The following is a 19321-nucleotide window of genomic DNA, read 5'->3' as shown; positions in this document are numbered from 1 at the left end:
TCGTCCTTCCAGTAAGCCACCGCGATGGCACCGCATTGCGTTGAGGCCTAAACTTAGGATTCCAGTTCCAAACTTAAATTTCAAAAGGTAATTTAGTCTTTTTTCAAGCCCCAAGTTGTGTAAAACACTAGATTAAACCTATTCTAAGCATTATATGCTGATTTTCATCAAAATTTCTCTTCAAGAAACCCTAGAACTTCAAATTTTAAACCTCAAGAAATCCATATTCCACCATTCTTTTTCCAATATAACCCAAAATTCAAGATTCCCAATTCAAGATCTTCAAGAAACAATCTTCAAGTGCACAAATAGGAAGTCAAAGTTCAAGTTTCTTAATCCATTTATTAATTAAGGTACGTGGGGTTTTCAACAAGGATATAACCCTTTCATCCTTGTGCCCAAAATTTATTTTAAGGTTGAATTTTTCATGATATTATATGAATTTCAGTTTAAGGTTTATACATACTCATCACTATTTGAAGATTATGATATTACAAGTGATTTAGATGTTGAATTGCATGTTTACTTTTGTATTTTTATGCGTATGACATTAATTTCCAGATTTAGAATTGAATTATCAATACTTTCATTATTAAGAATGAACTTTATGATGATTTAACATGAATTTGATGCATAGGTTATTAATTGATATTTCAAGAATGACAATACTTTAAGCACCCTATGATTAGTTAATTTCAGATTTTGATCAAGATTTGATCTTTTGATCTCATCATAGATATGGAATCCTAATTACAATTTTAATTATAGTTTACAGTAAACAAATACACAAGGGGTTTGAGTTAGAAACCCTTATACTAGTTTTAAAAAGTGGATTTTCTATAGAATAAGCATACAGATGAAAGAGAGTAGTATTTAGCACCGAGTTGGGTATGTCTACACCCCAGAACTACGAGCCAATGTAGGTTCAAATTATCTGATTATTCCTATTCCTATATGGATAACAGTTACAGATGTGATCACTTAGCTTAGGTTATACTCCTTGGTAAGAGTATGACACCTCTCCCCAACGTGAGGTTTTTCCATAAGGGAACTACACATTAGACACTATGATAGCTCATATAGTGTATGTCAATTAGAAGAACCTCATACAGAAAAGAGTAAAGAATAACAGATAAGATTTTAGAAACTAAGTAAATGTCTCACGATTTTATACAGATATTCTTTTATATAAGTCATTAGCTACTAGACTTCAGCTTTCAGTTTACAAATACATAGGTGAGTCCTTTTTCACTTAGCGTGTATGATTTGAAAATAGATTTCAAGTACAAATTTAGAACTAAGTGTGGTGGCTCACAATATTCATATAGTATGTTTTTTCATTCATGATTTAGGATTACAATTTTCAGTTACTCCAGCCTAAGTGAGCCATTATTACTTAGCATGCATTGTTTATGAGAAAAATGTACATAGTTCCTCATTGTTTTACTTATGCATTCACCCCCATATGCTCAGTACATTCCAAAAGTACTGATCCACATATATGGCTATGTGCTGCATTATTTACTAATATAGGTTCAGGTGCTCAATTTCAGCAGCATGAGTGATTTTGAGCATCTCCATCTACATCCCGACAGTTAGTGAGTACTTATTGTTTGGGGACCTAGTTATTAAAATTTTCTAACTTATTACAGTAGTTGATTTAGTATTTTTAGTCTTTTCGAGTCAGCTGGGGGCTTGTCCCAGTGGCTCCCTAGTATTAGTAGTAGAGGCTGCTCAGACTGCTAGTTATGATTTAGATTTCCAGTGTTGATTATCCAGACTTTTACGTCTAGTATTTTTAGATATTATGTTCAGATAATTTTAGCTTAGATCATACAAACTTCCGCATTGATTTTATGTTTATATTTCTCCATTATGAGTTTCAGATTTAGTAGAAGGCTTACAGGGTTACCTTTAGGCTACTTGTAGTCTTCAGCATCATGGGATATCTTGGGACCTATTTTCAGGACATTACAAACTTGGTATCAGAGCCTAAGGTTATAAGAGTCCTTCAGAGTCAGACAAGTGGCGTTATGTAGAGTATTGATCATGGTTGTGAAGCGCACCACATTTATGAGCAAGTGGCTACAGGATGTTTTAGGAAATCATCTCTTTCTTTCATGATCTATCATGCTTATAGTGTCTCTATCTGCTTTAAGTCATGCTCTTATCTGACAGTTGAATATGCCCCCTCGCCGAGCTAATGCACACAAAAATGATAACCAGCCACCCCAGCCTACTGACCCTCTAAATGAGAATATATCCCATGATGAATTTTGGACTGCCTTTTAGGTGTTAGCCCAAGCTGGGACTATCAATGTTCAAGGCAACCATCAGGTGATAGTCCCACTTTGGCAGAATGGTGATTTAGTAGCTGTCAAAATTTATGACTTCATGAGAATGAATCCGCCTGAGTTTTTTGGGTCAAAAATAGGTGAGGACCCATAACATTACTTAGATGAGGTGAGAAGATCGTCCATATTATGTATGTTACTGAGGAAGAAAGTTTAGAGTTGGCATCGTATAGGCTGAAGGATATGACGTATGATTGGGTGGTTATGTTGAAGAATGGTAGAGGTGTGAATGCAGCTCCTATGAGTTGGCAGATATTTTATGATTCATTTCTAGATAGGTTATTTCTGCATGAAATAAGAGAAACTAAGATAGAGGAGTTTGTAAACCTGAGATAGGGCTCGATAATAGTGAAGTAGTGCTGCCTTAAGTTCAACCAATTGTCTAAGTATGCCCCTGATTCAATGGCTGAGCCTAGGTTGAGTATGAGTAAGTTTGTTACTGGAGTATCTAGTTTGGTAGTTAAGGAGTGTAAGACTGCCATTCTTATAGGAAATATGGATCTTTCTAGGCTGATAATTCATGCTCAATAGATTAAGGCAAACAAGTTGAAGGGAAGAGAGAGGGGAAATAAAAGGTATAGAACCATGCAGTTTGAATATGGTCATACAAAGTTTTGAGCGGAAAATCATTCACAGTTTTAGGGTTGCTCGTCTATGCTAGCACCATTTTCAGCCAGTGATCCTTCCCCCAGAGCTAGGCAAGAGCAGTGGGGTAAGACTTCCATGTCCAGATCTCAGACTAGTGTGATTGGTAAACCATTTATCCTTCATATGCTAAGTGTGGTAAGAATCATCTTGGTGAGTATTTGTTGGGATAGAAAGGTTGTTATGGTTGTGGTAAGTTGGGACATGGAATCAAAGAGTGTCCTCATGCTAAGCAGGGAAATAGGGATATTCACCCCCAAACTTAGGCTACCAGTGCATTAGTTCCTTTAGGTCGTCCAGTCCCTCCTCAGGGCGCATCATATAGTCCAGGTGGTGGTCAGCGCCAGAATTAATTTTATTCTTTACTATCTCATCAGGAGCAGGAGAGTTCACCAGATATTTTCATATTGATGTTTATGTGTTGTTAGATACAGGGTCAAATCTCTCTTATGTGACCCCATTAATTGCAATGAATTTTGAAGTAGGTCCTAAAAAACTTGATAAGCCCTTCTTAGTTTCTAGGGCGAGTCTGTGGTATCCAAACAGATCTATAGAAAGTACCCTATCACTATCCTTCATAAGATCATGTTAGTAGACTTAATAAATCTAGATATGATCGACTTTGACCTTATTCTAGGCTTGGATTAACTCCATTCCAGTTATGCATCTATAGATTGTTGCACTCGAGTGATAAAGTTTCAGCTTCTAGATGAGCCAGTCTTTGAGTAGAAAGGTAATCTAGTGTCTCCCAAGAGTCATTTCATATCCTATCTTTAAGCCAGAAAGTTGATATCAAAAGGGTACATCTATCATCTAGTCCGAGTAAAAAACACTAAGTCTGAGGCTCTAACAGTTCAGTAAGTCTATGTAGTCAATGAGTTTCCTGAAGTTTTTTCTGAAGATTTGCTAGGGGTAAATACTGATAGGGAAATAGAATTTGGTATTGACCTTATTCTAGATACTCAGCCTATCTCCATTCCTCTATATCGTATAGCTTCAGCCGAGCTTAAGGAGTTAATAAAGTAGCATAAAGATCTCTTAGATAAAGGTTTCATAAGGCCTAGTGTCTCTCCATGGGGCCCTCCTGTCATATTCATGCGAAAGAAAGATGGTTCTTTGCGAATGTGCATCGACTATCATCAGTTGAATAAAGTCACAGTAAAAACAAGTATCCCCTTTCTAGGATTGATGACCTATTTGACCAACTCTAAGGTGCAAGTTACTTCTCCATGATAGACCTTAGATCCGGCTATCATCAGCTTAGAGTAAGGGAATGTGATGTTCCAAAGACAGCTTTCAAAACCCGTTATGGTCATTTCGAGTTTCTAGTCATTTTCTTTGGGTTGACAAATGAACCAGCAGCCTTTATGGACTTGATGAATCGAGTGTTCAAATAGTATTTGGACATACTTGTCATAGTCTTTATCAATGATTCTTGTTTATTCTCGTAGTGAGGATGATCATGCAGACCATCTTAAAATTATGTTGCAAACTCTTAGAGATCACCAGTTGTTCACCAAATTCAATATATGTGAATTTTGGATAAGATCAATAGCTTTTCTTGGTTATATTATTTCCAGTGGTGGTATTAGAGTTGATCCCCAAAAGGCTGAAGTAGTAAGAAACTGGCCTAAACCTATTTTTCTATTATTCATCCAAAGTTTTTTAGGTTTAGCTGGCTATTATAGGTATTTTGTTGAAGGGTTTTCTTGTATTGCATCCCCTATGTCTAAATTAACTCTTCATTGGTTAGATTTTTGTGATAAGAGTTTTTAGGAGTTGAAGACTCAACGCACTTCAGCCCTAGTTTTAGCGCTACCTGATGGTACAGATGGATTTGTTGTCTATTGTGTTGCTTTTAGAATCGGTCTAGGTTGTGTTTTGATGCAGAGAGGGAAGGTTATAGGCAATATCTCTGACAGCTTATGCCTCACGAAAAGAACTACCCTACCCATTACCTTGAGTTAGCTGTTGTTGTATTTGCATTGAAAATCTGGAGGCACTATCTTTATAGGATGGAAGTCGATGTATTCATGGATCACAAAAGTTTGTAATATATATTTACTCAGAGGGAGTTAAATATTTGTCAGAGAAAGTGGTTAGAATTATTGAAGGATTATGACATGAGTGTGTTATATTATCTGAGCAAGGCCAATGTAATGGCAGACGCCCTTACTAGTCTGTCTATGGGCAGTGTTGCTCATATAGAGAATGATAAGAGAGAATTAGTTTGAGAAGTTCACCAGTTAGATGGATTGTGTATGAGGTTGATTGACTCAGCTCAAGGGAATGTTTGGGTTTAGAGTAGTTCAGAATCTTCCTTAGTTTCTGAAGTGAAATAAAAGTAGGATAAGGATTAGTTTTATCAAACTAAAGGGTTCAGTTAAAGACCAAAAGGTAGAGGTTTTCTCCCAAGAGAAAGATGGTGTATTGAGGTACCAGAGTAGATTGTTTGTGCCATATATTGATGATTTGAGGCAGCAGATTATGGAAAAAGTGCATAGTGCGCATTACTCCATTCATATAGGAGCCACCAAGATGTACCACGATTTGTAGGAAGTTTATTGGTGGAGTGGTATGAAGAAAGATATCGCAGAATTTATAGCCAAGTGTGCAACTTGTCAACAAGTTAAGGTATAACACCAAAGACCTGGTGGCACTTTATAGGAGTTTGGTATTCCCACTTGGAAGTGGGAAGAGGTGAACATAGACTTTGTGATAGGGTTACCCCATTCGCGTCGACAGCATAATTCGATTTAGGTCATTATAGATAAATTGACCAAATCAGCCCATTTCTTGCTAGTTCACATGTCCTACACCGTTGAAGATTATGCTAGGCTATATATTAGAGAGTTAGTTAGATTGAACAAAGTTAACTTGTCTATCATCTAAGATAGGTGTACTCAGTTTACCTCTCATTTTTGGAAAGCCTTTCAGAAGAGTCTTGGTACCAAAGTTCATCTCACTTCAGCTTTTTACCCGCAGACAGATGGTCAGGCAGAGAGGACCATTCAAACCTTAGAAGATATGTTGAGGTCATGTGTTCTTTATTACAAAGGCAGTTGGGATAACCTCTTGCCATTGATCGAGTTTGCCTATAATAACAGTTACCATTCTAGTATTCAGATGGACCCGTTTGAGGCTCTGTATGGACGGAGATATAGGTCACCATTCAGTTAGTTCAAAGTAGGTGAGGCCGCTTTGATTGGGCCCGATATGGTGTTTGAAGCTATAGAGAAAGTTCAGTTGATCCGAGAAAGATTGAAAGTAGTTTGGCTTCTTCAAAAATCTTTTGCAAACGTAAGAAAAAGAGATTTTAAGTTTGCAGTAGATGATCTCGTATATTTAAAGGTTTTACCCATTAAGGGGGGTGAAGAGATTTGACCAAAAAGGAAAGCTTAGTCCCCGATATGTAGGTCCTTACAGGATTTTGAGTCGTGTGGGAAAGGTAACGTATGAGCTTGAGCTACCTGCAGAATTATCATTAGTTTACCCAGTGTTCCATGTATCTTTATTGAAGAAGTTCATGGATGATTTAGATGTTGTAGTTCCTCTAGAAGGCACAGATATTCAGAATAGCCTTTCATACGAAGAACTTCTAGTAGAGATTTTTGATCATCAGATCCGTAGACTAAGGAACAAAGAAGTTTCCTTGGTCAAAGTTCTATGACGAAATCAGTCCGTTGAGGGTGCTACTTGGGAAGCAGAAGTAAACATGTGTAACAAGAATCCTCACCTCTTCTCTATAAACTCAGATTCTGCCTAAGGTAACAGTCTTAATTAATTCAGATTTTTTCTAGTCTTAGTTTCAGCCATGTGATTATCTTTATGTCAAATTATGCATTAGCAGATTAGTTCAGTCGCTTAGTATGATTTAGATAAAGCGATGCAGTTTTGTTTCAGTTGTACTTGCCAGCATGTAGCCTCGATTCCTCAGTATTCTCAGTTTAACTAGTCTCATTCGAGGATGAATATTTCCAAGGGGGAGATATTGTAATACCCAATACTTTTCTTAGTCCCGTTTAAATCCTAGTATGTCAAGGGTCAACTTTGAAAATGTATAGCTCTTTATACGAGTAGAATTTACCATCTCTATACCCACTAAATTATAGATAATTGAACCAGCTTTCCAACAATACCAATTTCGCTTAAAACTGATACTCGGGTGAGAAGTTATGGCGCTTTTAGTGAAAAATAGTGGTTCACCGTGATAGCACCGCGTCGTGATGAAGTGCAGATTCATAATTGTCCATTTTCTAGTGAAGCACCGCGATTACGCTATGCCGCGGTGATGTCAAAAATCCTACTCTTCCCTTTCCAATAACTTACCGTGATTTGCCAGTTTTGCACTAAAATTCTCGATGGAACAGACACCGCATTGAGGTGGAGTGCAAAATGGCACTTTTCCTTTTCCAGTGACGCAACACGAAATCACCACATCGCTCCAGAGCCTAAAATGGCACTCATCTCTTTTCCAGTAAGCCACCGCGATGCGCTACTTCACGTTGAGGCCTAAAATCGGGATTCTAGTTCTGAACATAAAATTTCAAAGGGCAATGTTAGTCTTTTCTCATGCCCCCAAATCGTGTAAAACACTAGATTAAACCTATTCTAAGCATTATACACTGATTTTCATCAAAATTTCTCTTCAAGAAAACTAGAACTTCAAATTTTAAACCTCAAGAAATCCAAATTCCACCATTCTTTTTCCAAGATAATCCAAAATTCAAGATTTCCAATTCAAGATCTTTAAGAAACAATCTTCAAGAGAACAAATAGGAACTCAAAGTTCAAGTTTTTTCATCCATTCAATAATTTAGGTATGTGGGGTTTTCAACAAGGATAACCCTTTCATCCTTATGCCCAAAATTAGTTTAAAGTTGATTTTTTCATGATATTATATGAAAGTCAGTTTTAGGTTTACACCCACTCATCACTATTTGAATATCATGATATTACAAGTGATTTAGATTTTGAATTACATGTTTACTTTCGTATTTTTATGCGTATGATATTAATTTTCAGATTTAAAATTGAATTATCAATACTTTCATTATCAAGCATGAACTTTATAATGATTTAACATGAATTTGATGCATGGGTTATTAAACCCTAGTTAAATATTGATATTTCAAGAATGACAATGCTTTAAGTACCCTATGATTAGTTAATTTCAGATTTTGATCAAGATTGGATCTTTTGATCTCAGCTTGGATATGGAATCCACTTTATAGTTTTAGTTATAGTATACAGTAAAAAGATACACAAGTGGTTTGTGTTAGAAACCCTTATACTAGTTTTAAAAAGTGGATTTCCTATAAAATGAGCATAGAAATTAAAGTGAGTAGTAGTTAGCGTCAAGTTGGGTATGTCTACATGCCCCAGAACTATGAGCCAACGTAGGTTCAGATTAATAAATTATTCTCATTTCTATGTGGCTGACAGTTACACTTGTGATCACTTAGCTTAGGTTATACTCCTTGGCAAGAGTATGACACCTCTCCTCAATGTGAGGTTTTTCCATAAGAGAACTAGACATTGGACACTATGATAGCTCACATAGTGTATCAATTTGAAGAACCTCCCTACAGAAAAGAGTAAAGAATAACAAAAAAACTTTTAGAAACTAAGTGTAAAGAATCATGATTTTATTTAGATATTGTTTTATATAAGTCATTAGCTACTTGACTTCAACTTTCAGTTTACAGATACAGAGGTGAGTCCTTTTTCACTTAGCATGTATGATTTAAAAACAAATTTCAAGTACAGATTTAGAACTAAGTGTGGCGGTTCACAACATTCATATAGTATATATTTTCATTCATGATTTATGACTAAATTTTTCAATTACTCCAGCCTAAGTGAGCCATTATTACTTAGCATGCATTGTTTATGAGAAAAATATATATAGTTTCTCACTATTTTACATATGCATTCACTCCCATTTGCTCAGTATATTCCAAAATTACTGATCCACATATATGTGTATCTTCTACATTATTTAATAATGTAGGTGTAGGTGCTCAGGTTTAGCTGCGTGAGTGATTTTGAGTATCTCCATTTGCATCTGATAGTTGATGAGTCCTTATAGTTTGGGGACCCAGTTATTCAAATTTTCTAGCTTATTACAGTAGTTGATTTAGTATTTTCAGTCAGTTCGAGTTAGCTGGGGGCTTACCCCAGTGGCTTTCTAGTTATTAGTAGTAGCTGCTTGTCAGACTTCTAGTTATGATTCAGATTTCCAGTGTTTATTGTCCATACTTCTACGTCTAGTATTTTCAGATATAATGTTCAAATAATTTCAGCTTAGATTAGACAGACTTCCGCATTAATTTTATGTTTATATTTCTCCATTAAGAGTTTTAGATTTAGTAGAAGGCTTAAAGGTTTAGCTTGAGGCTACTCTTAGTCTTGAGCACCGTGTGACATCTCGGGACTCATTTTTGGGGCGTTACACCTACTTAGGTCAAGGTACAAAATTTTGCCAATCGATTCATATTATTGCACAGTTAGTTACTGCTTAGGCTTAGTCGGATGCATCTAGTGTTTCATCTGCTGGGGCCTCAAGGGTTGACCAGTTTATGAAGATGAATCCTTCTACTTTTATTTATGTGAAGGTAGATTAGGATCCAAAGGGTTTCTTAGATGAAATGGAGAAAATTTTTAGGGTAATATAGGCCACGAATGTGGAAGGGGTAGATTTTATAGCTTGTTATCTCAAGGACATTGTGTACCAATGTTAAAAGGATTGGGATTGGGATAGGGATAGAGGTGATGTTAGAGGAGTTTTCCTTATGGGAGATTTTCTTAAAATTATTTTCTAGATTGCTTCTTTCCTCAAGAGCTGAGGGAAGCAAAGATGGAGGAATTTGTAAATCTTGAGTAAGGAAAAATATCAGTCAAGGAATATACCTTGAAATTTCATCAGCTATCAAGGTATGCTCCGGACTTGGTGTTTGATATAAAGGGGAGAATGAGAAAGTTCACTTCTGGGCTATGTTAGGATTTTATCCTTGAAAATAAGACTATATTGCTGATCAAGGATATGGATATTTTAAGGTTGGTTGTTCATATAAAATAGGTGGAGGATGAACAAAAAAAATATGTAGAGTTTGGGGAAAGGCAAGGTAAGGGGAGTAGGTTCTCTGAGCAAGGTGGTGCTCAGCAGCAAGGTGGTCAGAATGGTAGTAAATGGCAAAAAAAAATGTCATTAAGTTCTGGTTCATTCTTTGCTGCTAGTGATCCTTACCTAAAATAGTCGGCTGATAAGCGTCATCAAGGTGGTGATAATTTCTAAGCATAGGGTGCCTAATCTAAGGTAAGTGGGGCTTAGTCGGCCTCATTATGCTCTCCTTCTTGGTTCTGTGGCCGTCTTCATTGGGGATTTTGTAATGAAGGAAGGGATAAATATTTTAAATGTTGTCTTCCAAGCCATATTCTTAGAAATTATTTGGTTAGTAAGGGTGCTTCTGGAGCAAGTAAGGCTTCGGTTGCTTCATCTTTTGCTCTTATACCAAAGGGTGCTGCTTCTGGTATCGGCATAGGTCAGAATAGGTTATATGATCTTGCATCTCGACAAGAATCTGAGGCATCGCCTGATGTCGTTACTGGTATGTTAGAACTCTTTTATGTGATGTGTATTTTCTTCTTGATCCGGGGTCCACTCTCTCTTATGTGACCCCATTTGTGGCTTTGTATTTTGGATTTGATTCTGAGGTTATTTTAGATCCTTTCTCTATTTCTACCCCGGTAGGTGAATCGAATATTGCTAAAAGAGTCTATAGGGGGTGTGTGGTATCTGTTGGTAGTAAGCAAGCTCTTGTGGATTTGGTTGAATTGGATGTAGTGGATTTTGATGTCATTCTAGGAACGAATTGGTTACACTCTTGTAATGCTTCCTTAGATTGTTGGACCCGAAAGGTTGTTTTTAGGTTCCCTAGTGAACTAGTTATAGAGTGTGAGGGTGGTTCTCTAGTTCCTAGGGGGAGGTTTATTTCTTATCTTAGAGCTCGAAGATTAATCTCCAAAGGGTGTCTGTACCACCTGGTCTGGGTTAAGGATTCTAACTCGTATGGTCCTTCTTTACATTCAGTTCTGGTGGTAAATAAGTTTCTTGAGGTCTTTCCGTATGTTCTTCTTGGTGATCCTCTAATTAGGTAAATTGAGTTTCGTATTGATTTGGTTCCTGAAATTTATCCAATACCTATTCCCCCTTATAGAATGGCTCTAGCTGAGTTAAGAAACTCAAGGAGGAACTTAAGGATCTTTTGGATAAGGGGTTTATTCATCCTAGTGTATCCACTTGGGGTGCACCGATTTATTCACATACTAGAAGAATGATTCTCTTTCGATATGCATTGACTATAGGAAGTTGAATAAGGTAACGACCATAGACTATCCCAGAGTCTTGGGTTACACAATAACTCTATCTTATTATACGTTTGAAATTTATCTGAATCATGTATGCATAGGTTGGTTGGGTTGAGTATTGGGGAAGGTATTTGATCCTGGTTGAACTTAAGATGCCCATTATACAAGGCCCCGGGTTGGGTCGTGTCAATTGTGTACCTTTACTAAGGTAAAAAGCCTAAGTTGTGGGTGGTTATCATAGGGGTGCATAGTGTAAAATGGGAATGAAAAAGGGTAAAATAAGAGAAAAGGTTTGTAAGGTTGGGTATGGTAGCAAAAGAAAGAGAAAAATTGTAAAAAAAAATAGTGTTAAAGAAAAAAATAAAAGATCACACCCAACCTGAATGTGCATAAAAGAATAAAAGGGAGTGAAAAAAGATGGAATAAATAGGAAATTGGCTATAAGTGAGACCCCAAAGTTATTATAGTGCCAAGGAGGCTTAGTAACTTTAAATGTCCATACCTATCATACCAGACCCCAAGCCTACATTACTAGCAGAGAAAAGTCCTATAGTGATCCTGACTTGACTTTCTGAATGCTAAGGTAAAGAAAATTAGGGGAGGCCTATGGTACTTGACATGAATTGGATGAAACTTCTTTGTTGAGTGTGAGTGTCTCTTAACCATCTCTGCATTGACATGTATGATTTCAAATGAGTTAGTGGGACATTCTTGTTGTGAGGGCACTTGAGTCATGTCACTAGCTATCTGCTTGTCTCGGGTAGTGTAATTTATACATATGAATGGTAGTTTATTGCTAATGTAGTTTCCATACCTTGATTCCTTTGTGACATATTGTTGTGCTTCATATTCTTACACAGTTGGTTTTGAAAAGAGATATAGGAGGGCATGTTATGATTTGAACTTAATGATGACTGCCTACCTTGAATATCTTAGATTCTCTTAGTTAAGCGTCGTTTTTATTTTGTTGTATTTTTTTGAGGACATGAAAACATTCTAAGTTGAAGGTGTTTATGTGCTACATAAATATAGCACTTTCGATGCTTAAAACGGGGAAAATATGTAAGTTTCTGAGGCCTTTTTATTGGATTTGAATTATTTTGGGTATGTTTTGCAGAAAACCATGATTTAGATGATAAGTTCATGAAATTGGTGAAAGAAAAGGTGTTTTGGTTACTTTTGTAGTAATTATGGATGATTGGGATGTTTTTCGGCTTGATCGTGATCAAAACATGTTCAAGAATCAAAGAAGAGCTGAAAAACTGACTCCCAACACCTACTAAATTGACCCACAGATCACGGGTAGGACCTATGGACCGCAGGTACATAAAGCGGTACGAGAAGTCCAAAATCTCGAGAGCTGACTTGCAGGAAAATTTCCGTTCTGTATTGCAGTTGGTACCTGTGCCCGAAAGCAGACCGTAGGTACAACCCGCGGCTGGAACCAAACCACGGGTATGGGAAGCGGGTAGTCACTGACCTTAATTTCTCCTATTCTGTTTGGGCTTAATTTTTGGGGTTTTGTCTTGTACTATAAACACCCTCTATGTACTTTTTAGTAGAGGATCAACACTTTTAATACTTAGAAACATATTTTGATTTCAAGATCCATCTTTGATCTTGGGATTTCATATATTGACTTTGCTTGATTATTCAGTTTACGATTGTGGGTTTTCTTTCATCTTATCATTGTGATTTCATCTTTGCCTTCCAACATGAATTTTATTGATTTCTTCATAATCATGAGCGGCTAAAACCCATAGCTAGGGTTGTGTAAACCCTGGCAAATTGACAAAGTAAGGGAAGTGCGATTGTTGATGGGAAACTAATACCCATGGAATGCATTGCTTTATTTTCATTATAATAGTTGTCTTTGCGGTTGCAAACATTAGAATTACACCTAGATATTACTACTTGCTCTAACAAAGTGGTAGTTACTAGGAAAAGATAAAGACAACAGTAATTTGGGGAGTTAATAGTCGATCCATTGCAGCGCAACGATATATGTGAATGATTATTAGCATTCATCTAATAACTTGAGATTCAAAAGGTGACAGTTAATTGGGACCAAGGTAACTGTTAGTAACACAACACTCTTTGACTCAATAGGTAAAGGGTGAAATCCTTCTGCTCGTCCAAAATACTATAGGAGGTACATAACTTATTGGTTATGCATGCAAGGTATTGAGTTGGTTCAACAACGCACGTAAACCTATAGAGTTAAGATGCCAGGGGGAAACACAATCCTACTGTTCACCCGTAACTGATTTCAACTAGAGGTAATATGCTACTTGATTGAGATTACCATAAGCAAATCCCTCCATTTACTGTCCAGTACTACCTGTAGACTACAACTGATGATAATTGCAAACCACGTGTTCCCTTGGGATTCAACCCCAACCTTAGTTGGGTTAATATATCTTGACAACGATTGGACCATCATCTAAAAGAAAATTTTTCTTGGATATCATCAGTACCCAACTCTCACTACAAAGTATGCCAAAATTTTAAAATAAACTGAGTGCCTCTATCTGAATGATGAAAATGGGCACGCCATGTAACCGAACTATCTCACGAATGTAGATCTTACATAATTTCTCTTCATTATAGTTCATCTTAACATGTACAAAATGGGTTGATTTGATCAATCTATCCACAATCACCCAAATAGAATCAAACTTCTCTAAGGTCTAGGGTAACCTAGCTACAAAATCCATAATGGTACGCTCCTATTTTCACTAGGGGATAGGCATGCTCTGATGTAAACTGCCTAGTCTTTAGTGATTGTATTTAACTTGATGGCAATTCAAACACTTAGCCACAAACTCTACAACATTTCTCTTCATCCTACACCGCCAGCAATATTATTTTAGGTTATGATACATCTTTGTTGTTCCTGGATGAGTGAAATAACGCGACCAATGGGCCTCCTTCATAATAGATCTAGTTGAATCACCCACTCTGTGAATATAAATTCACCTCTTAATCCTCAAAACTCCCTCCTGGTCTTAACTTGACTCTTTAAACTCACCTTGCATCACCTTAGTTATGATAATACACAATTTGTCATCCTTAAGTTGACTATCTCGAATCTGTTCTATCAATAAGGACCTTGCCTCTATAAATGTAAGAACTCTACGCGACTTAGAGATATCAAGACGAACAAAACTATTAGCCAATCGGTGAACCTGCCTAGCTAATGGTCGCTCCTCTACACTTAACAATGCAAGACTACCCATACTACCTACCTTTCTACTCAAGGCCTCTTCTACTATATTGGTCTTGCCCGGATGATATAAGATATTTATATCATAATATTTGAAGAACTTCATCCACCTACATTATCTCTAATTTAAATCTTTTTGATTGACGATATACTGAAGGCTGTAAGGATTTGTGTACCCATCACAATGAAACCCATACAAGTAGTGTCACTGATCACCTCACCTATACCATAGATTTGATATAGGACAATTATTGTCAATAAAGCTCAACTCACGTTGAGGTCGAATCCTCAAGGAGTTAATCTAGTCTTCAAACCCTATAGGTGTTGATAACATCTAAGTATATGCCCGTAGTGTAAACAAAAAAAATGCATGAATAAAAATGGGTTGATTGGTTTGGAAAGTTATTTTACTAAAGTCTATTCAAGTTAGCAATTAAAGGCAATTTTTGTGAATGAGATTTCAATAAGAGACAAGTTTTGGGATTATGTCTTCCTAAGGGGAAAATAATGCAAGGATTTATGATAATTAAATGTAAATTATAGTCATCAACTACATGGATAGGATAGGTTAGGAGTTCTTAAGGCTAGTTTGTCATCCAAACCTTAAGATTATCACCCATGGTCCCTTTCGAAAACCTTATGGATGTGGCAATCTGTAACACCCTACATTTTTGGGCTAGAGTTCAAAATGTTGTTATGAAGTATGCAGACTGGAACCCAATGATTTTATGTCTATATATGTGTGATGATTAATTCTATAGTGTGCAAATGTCATTTTATATCATTCAAGGTCATAAAATCTCCAAACTTAAAGCCGAGTTAAGAACACTTCTATTGATTATGTTTTAGTGAATGATTCATCTTGGGTCAACTTGAAACGACCATTACTCCTTGTACATAATTAGTTATATGTCCTACCTTATATAAAATGAAATATCTTTGAATATTCTTTCCAACGTATTTAATTTCACCTTAATCCAATATCAGAGTGAAAAGTTATACTCATTTTACCTCAGCAAGTCCATCTGTCAACAAATTAGTGACCTAAGTTGATAAGCCATCAACAAAGTGACAACTTATCAGCCCAAGTCTTCAGCCCAACCAAAAAACCATCAACTTCAGCTTCCAAGTGACAACCTGAAGTGACAAGCCATCACCTAAGTGACGACTTATCACACCAAGTTGTCACCTACAAGCTGTATGTGATAATTTTAGTCAAAAAGTGAAAAATTGAGGTGATAAGCCATCACCTAAGGGACAAATTATCAACCCAAGTCGTCACCCATGACCAGACTCGATCAAGATCACCCTCAAACAGTTTTGGAGGGGTGTTTTGGTGTTTTCCCTCACCCCCATGACATAAATCACCAAAAATACGTATTTAGCCTTCATAAATAAGTTTTAAAAACCCTTAATCCTCTTTATCCTCAAGAACAAGATTAGGGTTTATTCCTAAAGTAATCTCCCAATAACTTCAAGACTCCATCACACTCTCTATAAGATAATCAAGAATTTAGGGTTCCCAATTCAAGAACATCCAAGAAAAGTTAATTCACTTTCAAGATCAAGGAGTTAAGGTATGTAAATGTTCATCCATGGGCCCTTTTTACCCATGGAGTTCCAGAACCCAAATTCAAATTCAAAGTTATGGATTATACAAGTTATTGTGATTTTATCTATGAATCCCCCTGAATTTTGATGTTATATCATGTTTCCATGAAATTGTTGTTGTTATTAAACCCTTCAAGTTTTGAATGGTGTTGTTCGTTGATTTAAGACTTATTTTAGGGATTTGGTATCAAAATCATGCTGCTACTAAATAAAACTATTTCCATGTTTAAGCCATGTATTGCAAGTGTTTGATGAAATACCTCAAACAATGAGTTTTGAATAAATACTTACAATATCATGTCCTAAAAGTGTTAGTATGATCTTGCTATCATTTATATCGGGTCCTAGGAGTTATAAATACCCAAAAACTTAGTTGTTCACTTAGCTTAATTACTTTTAGAAGATTTTTAAATCTATTAGAGTATTATCAGTTCAGTCAGTGCAGTATGTCAGTAAATTCAGTTCAGTTGGGAGTAGGATTTAGCACCAACCGAACCCAGGGATGGGGGATCACCTTTTAGTTAAGGGTGTGACCTTTAGTAGCAGTCCCTGTGTTCCATAACTACATAGCCAGCATAGGTTGAAATGTTAACCTGCCAGTTGAGGGTTGATCTCATAAGGGTACCTGACCGTTGAGGATAACCCTTAGTACTTCAGGACAACATTTTAGTAGATCCACGCAGCTATGTATTAGTTTTGTGGTACGATACTGACACCCTTCCAACTGGGGTCACAGGTTGGACCACAATTAGCTTATTGGGGCATGTCGGTTAGATGATAGCTCCCACAGTCTCAGTTCAGTATTCAGTATAATTCAGTTCAAGCTTGCATTGACCATAGCATACAGTTATCAGTTATCAGATTTATGTATTTCAGTTTACAGAATATTTTCAGAATCATGTCATATGCTTGGTCATACATTCTCAACTTTTACATCATTCACATATTTATATCTGTTATTCAGTTATCTCATGTTATTCAGTCAATTATTATTCATGTACACGAGCACATGCAATCAGCCTAACCCCATTTAGCATACTAGTACATTCAAAGTACTGACCGAATACTCATTTCTTCTGCTATGATGTCTCATATCATAGGTTCGGATGCCAGGTTCTCAACCACGCTTAGACGTCCAAGCACATCAGCAATAACAGTTATGGCAAGTCCTCATATTTTAAAGACCGACTATATTTATTTTCATACTTTCAGTTCAGTAATTAGTTGGAGTTAGTTGGGGCCTATCCCATCAACTCTTATTCAGTCAGTTTTAGAGGCTTTCGAACAGTTTAGACAGTCAGTCAGTTTGTCATTATTTTTATCAGCTTAAGACATTTATTTTCTGGCAGTTGTTTCCATATTTATGATTCATAAATGTTTTAGTACATAAAACCTTATGGCGTATTCAAATATTCCGCATATGCTATTTTGTTGTCATTATTCAATGCTCACAGTAGGTACCAGCTCATGTATTAGCTTGTGGTCACTTATGACTGTAAGCACCGTGTGGCATCCAGGGTGTACTCCCGGGGTATTACAAACTTGGTATCAGAGCCTAAGGTTTTAAAGTATCCTAGGGAGTCTTAAAGTCGCATCAAGTAAGGTTTTATGCATATGTGTGAAGTGCGCCACACTTACGAACAAGAGGCTACGAGATGTTTTTGGAAAAATTTCCCTTCATCAGTGTCCATGTCATACAAAAGAGAATTAGCTCTATTTAAAATCTCTTCCTAACCCATATATCCTTTCATGTATAGAAAATTCCTCCCAGTAAGAACAACGGAAGAAGAAACGGGAATCAGCCTGTACCTCCGGCTTCAGAAGAACCCCTAAATGAGCATGTCACTCATGCCAAATTCAGAGCTACTTTCACTACCTTAGATCATTCGGTAATTATTTAGAATAATCAATAGGTTTTTGTCCTATCTAGGCTTATGGTTCAGGCTTAGCAGAGTGAAGAGGAGAAACATAGGTAGAAAGGAAGAAAGAATAACAGGGCCAAAACAAGTTATTTTAAGCCAAGGTCAGGGGTAGTAACCATTCCCAGTTCAACCAAAAATCCTCAGCCCCAACTTCTTTTTCAATTAGTGCACCAGTGCCAAAGTTTAGGAATAACAGTCATGATGGGGCTCCAGATCCCAAGACCCAGGGTAGTTTGAACAATAGTCGTACCAATCCACTTTTCTAGGAATATGGTAGGAATTATAAAAGTGTGTGTGAAGCTGGCAGTGATGGATGTATAGGATATGGCAAACATGGCCACAGGTTCAGAGAGTGTCAGTACTTGCTCAGAGGGGAAAAAATTTATGCCAACAAGGCCAGTCCAACCAGTCATCAGCTCCAGTAGGTCACCCAACACAACAGAGCACCACTACCTGTGCCACTAGTGGTCAGTATCAAAACAGAATCTATGCACTCTAGTCCTGAAAAGAATAGGAAAGTTCTCTTAATATGGTTACGGGGACATTATAGGTCTTTCATTTATATGTATATGCATTGCTAAATCTAAGAGCTTCACTTTCTTTATAACACTTAATATAGCTATTAATTTTGGTATCAGTCCCAAAACCTTAATCGAACCCTTCTCAATGTCCACTCCAATAGGTGTTCCTATTGTACCCAGGCAGGTATACAGGAACTGTCCGATCATAATATTCTAGAAAGTCACTTTAGTAGATATAGTGGAGTTAGAGATAACGATTTCGATGTCATTCTCAGCATGGATTGGGTCCATTCATGTTATATCTCAGTTGATTACATAAATAGGACCGTTCAGGTTTCAGTTTCTGAATAAATCAGTCATTGAAGTTTCCAGGGGCAATACCTCAGTGCTTAGGGGTCAGATGTGTTTCCAGATCCCTTACCAAAATCTTATGATAGTAGATGGCCTAGATTTAGAAGCATGAGTCTAGAAGTTTTGCATTAGTAAAGTGGGATAGTGTTATCAGAATTTAGTGGACTATGTATCCGTGGGGCTAGCTATATGAAAGGTGAATTAGTAGGCTTAAAAATAGTGTATGCAAGAATTTAAGCTAAGTATGGTGGTGTGGGTATACTTATGTAGTATGCTTGAGTTCTAAGTTTGAATGGGGCTATTGATGTAGTAATTGATGTT

This window comes from Capsicum annuum, chromosome 3, assembly GCF_002878395.1.
Source record: "Capsicum annuum cultivar UCD-10X-F1 chromosome 3, UCD10Xv1.1, whole genome shotgun sequence".
Classification (NCBI taxonomy): Eukaryota; Viridiplantae; Streptophyta; class Magnoliopsida; order Solanales; family Solanaceae; genus Capsicum; species Capsicum annuum.
Note: the sequence above shows the minus strand (reverse complement) of the source record.